The following is a 6,533-nucleotide window of genomic DNA, read 5'->3' as shown; positions in this document are numbered from 1 at the left end:
CATTTGAAATAATTAAGAAATATTTTAAGAAAAAGTTTATAGTTTATACATTTAATGAGTTTAAAAACAAAAGGCTTGGATTATATTTCACACTACCAACTTAATATTTCTTACATTGGGACACTAATATTGGAACCACATGAGAGTTTTATTGAAATTCTCATATGAATCCAGTATTAGCTGTTAGAAAAATGTAATGTTTAAAATGCAATACTTCTATTGATAAAAAAACATATCTATGGATTTCTTTAATAAAATAAATGTCGACATTAAAAAATCCTTCACATTTGTGAAGCTCATAGAACTTGATTTAGAGCTGATGCTGTCATCAAATATTGCATCTTATATGGGATTTTTGCAATAAGTAACCATAAAATCGCATCTTATATATTGCATCTTATATGGGATTTTTGCAATAAGTAACCATAAAATCGTCCATTTCAATCATATAAAAGGTTCTTAATTTATATCAAAAAGGAAATCAAATTATTGTTATACTTTGAAGCAATGATGCTAACTTATTTCAAATCAAGATATGATTTTATTCACATAAAAAAGATAGCTTGCGAAAGGAGTGAGGGAACTATATGTTACTGTTAACCAGTCTCATTCAAATCGACTTGTTTGGATATGCCTAAACCAAAAATATATAAAACTTATATGCTCAACGTTTATTTTATCACATACCTAAATAGGCAAGAATTAAATTTTCGAGAACTTGTTACCAACAACTGCTTCAATGATTTTTAAGCAACTTTTGAGTGCCTAATCACCGCTGCTAAATATACTTCCATAAACTCGATTGTTATCTATTTTTTTTTTTTTGGTTCAAATCAAAGTCAGCAAGTCCACATTTCTACCTAGCTATCTTTCGATTGTTCTTATAAGATCTAAACCTGTTGTTTCCAACAGGTGGTGTGCGAGATGGTTAAAAATGGTTCGTGAATCAAATTTAACAGGTATGGATATATAGCTTGTAGATTGTCCAATGAGACCTCAGTTATTAGAAAATAATCACAAAATATTTTCAAGTAATTATATATCTATTTTATAACTATGCAATTACCTATGCACTTATACCTATGGTCCTTGGTCCAAAAAATGTTGAGAACCACTGGTCTAAACTGAAGCTTGCCTATCTTTCTATGTAAGTAAGCGTAAACATTTTTTTATTGTGCAAGTATTCACAAAAATTTTTCTGTCAGCAAAGCTATTTTTTGTGTGGATATATTTTTAAGTTCTTTATGTAGACCCACTTATGCTATATATTGTACATATGCATATATATTTTTTCGATTAATTTCATAGCTATATAATAGCAATTGAAAATAATGATTGTTATGTGATATTAGAACCTCTTCGTTAGAAGACGATACAGTTTTTAGAATAATATTGAAATCTCTTTTTCTATACCTCATGCTGTGTTTATACTTTCATCCATTATTACGTTAAACAGTATTAGATATAAACCTTATATAATATCAAATTCTCAGTATTTTTCTTATCAATAAAAAAAAATTCGTCTTGAAAGAATAGTACTCATACTTAATTTTGGTTCGTCTTATGTTAGTTGTTAATATTTCTCACGTCCTATATTATTCATATGACTGACGTCTAAGCTATCAGCCTGAACAACTCTATTTTCAATTAACCCAATTTATAATATATAAATCAAAAAAATATATAAAAGTTAATGTTTCAAAAAAATAATTTAATTTAAAGAAAAGTTCCTGACGCACGTTACTAGAAATTATTTGCATATCTTAAAATGTATTATTTTTTATATTTATTAATATAACAAAAGAAGAATATATTCAAAAATACAAATCAAATTTTATAATTGTTAAGAAATAAAAAATAAATTTTTGTATAAATATATTTAAAAATTATTTATTTATTTTACATACAAGAGCAGCTTACAAATGCAGCATTTATTTATTTTGAAACTGATTAAATTTTACGCTGTCTTCCTTAATATTATATTATATACTTTAATTATGTTAATTACTTTAAATAAGTTTTATTAAGTTGATGACTTTTTGTTTTCTCATTTATGTATAATATAATTACTATTAATTATAATTAACAACAAAACACCAAAATGTCTAAAAACGAAAACAAAAAAAAAAACAGAGTCCAGTTTTACATTTTAGAATAATAATATTTTAAATAGAAAAATTGTTTAAAACAAATAAAAGGAAATATTTTTTTTAACTGATACTACCAGATGAAAATCGTTGAAAGAATTATTTTGTTTAATATGACGAATAATAACAAAAATTAAAAATAAGTTTTTAAAACAAAAAAATTTTAAAATGAAAACTTTTACACACATACAAAACAAAATAAAGTAATTTCAAATAAAAATGTAAAACTTATTTAAAATATATCGTTCAAACGACTTTATAGCGTATAAATTTATTAAACATTTATAATTAGCATAATTATCTATGTATGTGTTAATATGTATGGAAAAAATTCTACTTAATGTTATTGCATATTTGATCATTTTTAATGTACAAACTCCATTCAATGTATCTGAATTATTAATTAAAAAAGAAAAAAAAACGGACAAAAGGATTTGATATTTTCCAATGTTTAATAAAAATTTAACTTCTGTGTACCTTATTATGGTTGTTTTATTTTATTTACAGTGTAATAGTTTATATATATTGGCTAAGATCCATGTTATGCGGGCAGTTATGGTCACGTAACTCTTACATTTTAAAAGTAAAATTATTATATCATTTAAAAATTAAAAATTTGATAATATTACAAGGGAGTAAAATTCTATTAAACTATCGTCACAGTGACAATGATCTCTGTACTATGTCTTATTATTCAAAACAATATTGCTCACTAATAAATTATATTAATCAAGTCTTTTAGAAGCAAATAACTATGGATGTAAATACACACAAAAAATAATTCAAAATAGGTAAATCGGTTTCATCATCATGACCAGGAGTTTAAAACGGACATGACCATTCTTCATACAATATTACTATCTGTGTGTTGGAAATGTTTACGGATGTATACAAGTCTTTTTTTTTGCAAATTTTTACCAACAATTTTTTATTTTCTTTTATTTTATTAGCCAATCTTATATTTTCGTATATTCTTTCCATTTCAGATACAGTCATCATGGAAAAAAAATTTCTGTCACATATTTTATAATCTTTTTCGAAATTATATAAAATATTTATAATAAATGACGATTTCCACAAAATTTATTTCTGAACACCTATTCATATACAAAATTGGTATATGATTAAAGCTTTTCATATGTACCATTGCCTGTTTGGATTAACCACTTAGTTATTCGGCTAAACTAATTTAGTAAACCACGAAGTCTAATAAATATCATTAATTTTGTTGTCATAAATATTTTTGCATTTAAATGGATTTGAAAATTATGATGCTTCAAAGTTGATTTTTCTGGAAATTTTTCCAAAAAAATCATTTTAAAAGTTGTCAACAATTCATATATGTTTGTTTTCTGTAAGTCTGTACCTTATCGAACTAGTTATTATATTCATATCATGCCTTATTCTTTAGACTTTCATTATGCATGTAGATAACTCAAAACAAGTACTTTGATAAATAATTATAAATTCAGTAATTATGCCATTTAGAATTTTTTTATGCATACAAATAAATTTGCAGAAACTATACAAACTGCTTATAAAGAGCAATTTATTTGTTAAGAGCATTTGACAATTTATCCAAAAAGAGCTTTTTTTTATAGCATAGAATACCAAAACCTTGACAAATAAACTAGATGGTAATTGTCAATATTTGATAAATTTGTCAAGTTCACAGAATAGGGGGGAAGAAGTTTGTTTTAATTTTGTTAATAAATGAGACTGAGTATATATTTTCCATCATAAAATTAGAAAATAAAATAATATTTAATAAAATTACGTATATTTTAGCAATATAAATAATAAACAAAATATAAATTGAAATTAATTTTATAAAAAACATAACATATATTTGCAAAAAATTACCGGGCTCAACCGGGATTTGAACCCGGGACCTCTCGCACCCAAAGCGAGAATCATACCCCTAGACCATTGAGCCGTATAAACTTAATTGCATCAATATTTTGCATATTTTCCATACAAAGCTTTTAAAAGCTTTAAATTTTTACATTATCAACATATAGTTTTACGATTAGTGAATATTTTTAATTAATGAAATTTCAAATTAGTTTTGGTTATATATTAATCTTTGCTGTGAATGCACAAATTTATACAAAAATATATAATAGCAGCCCTGACTATATCTTACTCTTAAACACATATAATTTTATTGCAGTAAACATATGCACGCTTACGATTATTCTATATGGCACTGAATTGCAAAAGCTCAAATAAAAGCTTCAAGATTTTGTAAAAAACTCAACTAGAAATATGTTAAGCATTTATAAACATGCGTTTGATCACATATAAATATGTTTAGATCGTACACGAGTTACAAACGAAGTAAACAACTAAGAAAAATCTGATTCGACGGGAACAATCGAGAAAATAACGTCTAAAATTTAATAGTAAACTAAGGTTTCATTCAGATAAAATTATTTAATTCAAATATCGTTTCATTTTATTTTTAGCAGTTTCTAAAATTTTGTGCAATAGGATCAACGCATCTGCCATACTTAGATTATGTGATTTCAGGCCGACAGTATTAAGAGATGATATCATTTCAAATATTTCCCATGTAACGTAAATCTGTCTTTTATGGACGTACTACATAATTTTAGATTATAATATTGCACATTAGCTACGCATCAGAAGAAATAATATGAATACGATACAGTGCATTGCTTATACGATACGATTACGATTTTCAAAATTCGAAATTAAAAATGATGCAAGTATATGTATACAGCAGAAATTAGTTAAATAATTGCATTTTATATAAATAAATAATAGATATGTGAATTAAAAAAAAATATTACAGTGGACTTTCGCAAATTAGAATCACTTTGTTTTTAAGATAATTCTAATTTCTGAAAGATTCTAATTTCTGGACAATTTTTTTATTCGAATATAAAAAAAAAATGTAGAAAACTTATTTAAATACAAGAGATATTTAAAGACAATAGATTTCTTTTTTCACTTTATTTTATTTATTAAAAATATGAAAACGAAACTAAACAATCTCGGGGGAATACATATAACTTGTATTTTTTAACTATATGCAACAAAACATAAAGATTTACTTCAATTACATCACATGTACATATTATATTTTTTTATATAAAAATGGATAATTGAGATAATGTTCAAAATTAAGAAATTAATTCAAAGTTAATAGAGGCGCAATCGGCAAGTTTAAAACTAATCTTTCTGTGACATATGTTATATTCTCAGATATATTTGTTTGCTTTTTGGTTTTTTTAAATCTGAGGTAACTATATCAATGTGGGGAGCCAGTAAATTGCTTATGTGCTTAGTGGAAAATAAATCACTATAGTTGCATCATTTCGTTAAATTATTAACGTTCTCAATGGTTGTCGAGTTTGAAACAACTGTTAAGACTTCAACAATATCGCTTTTGCTTCTATCTGAATACTCAACAACACTACTGCGTTGATATGTAGATCGTTCATCAAGCACATCTTCATTCCATCTTTCAATATGTTCTATACAGATGCTATTGTTCACATTTATTTCTGCTAAATGAACAGAAATAACATAGTTAAATCCATACAAAAAAAACACAAACTCGCCCAAAAATTAGAATTTTTAATTCTAATTTACAAACTTCAATTCTAATTTTTGGAAGATTCGAATTTAAGAGAATTCTAATTTGTAAACTTCCACTGTATTAGTAACAAAATAAAATAAAAAAAAATTAAAACCGGAAAAAAAGGAAAAAAGTAAAAAAGTGTTGTGAAGCCAACAACACGCGGTGTTCCCAAGCGGTCCCCCATCTAAGTACTAACCGCGCCCGACGCTGCTTAATTTCGGTGATCGGACGAGAACCGATGTACATTAAGACCGAAAAGTTTTCGGAAATTCTCATTTAAAATTCGCGCGCTGTATATTTTTCGATATTTTAAGTTTATGTAGTTTGGCAGCACTGTCCTTAATTACTATGCCAAAAATGAGCGCGATCTGTCAGACAGTTCGTTTACGGCAGCTGTTGAAACCAGTTCACCTCAGTAGGGCGTTGCGAAAAAAACAATGGAAAAAAATATTGAACAAAGAGTTTGCATCAAATTTTGTGTTTCGAACGAAATTTCGTGTGCAGAATCGTTGCGAATGCTACAAAAGGCTTATGGGGAATCAGTTTTATCGAAAACTCAAGTTTATGAGTGGTACAAAGCCTTCCAGGACGGTCGTACGACCGTCGAAGACATTTCGCAACGCACTACTGAGGTGAACTGGTTTCAACAGCTGCCGTAAACGAACTGTCTGACAGATCGAGCTCATTTTTGGCATAGTAATTAAGGACAGTGCTGCCAAACTACATAAACTTAAAATATCGAAAAATATACAGCGCGCGAATTTTAAATGAGAATT

At 26.5% G+C, this 6,533-nt stretch overlaps 1 non-coding gene across 1 annotated transcript; it reads right to left on the bottom strand.

The window, feature by feature from the left end:
- Positions 1 to 4,011: 4,011 nt before the first annotated feature.
- Trnap-ugg lies at positions 4,012 to 4,083 on the bottom strand. Its single transcript has one exon. It is a non-coding gene; the product is annotated as a tRNA-Pro (tRNA).
- Between the last annotated feature and the right edge of the window lie 2,450 nt (positions 4,084 to 6,533).

This window comes from Teleopsis dalmanni, chromosome 2 (assembly GCF_002237135.1).
Source record: "Teleopsis dalmanni isolate 2A chromosome 2, ASM223713v2, whole genome shotgun sequence".
NCBI classification, from domain to species: domain Eukaryota; kingdom Metazoa; phylum Arthropoda; class Insecta; order Diptera; family Diopsidae; genus Teleopsis; species Teleopsis dalmanni.
This window is presented reverse-complemented; position numbering and strand designations above follow the sequence as displayed.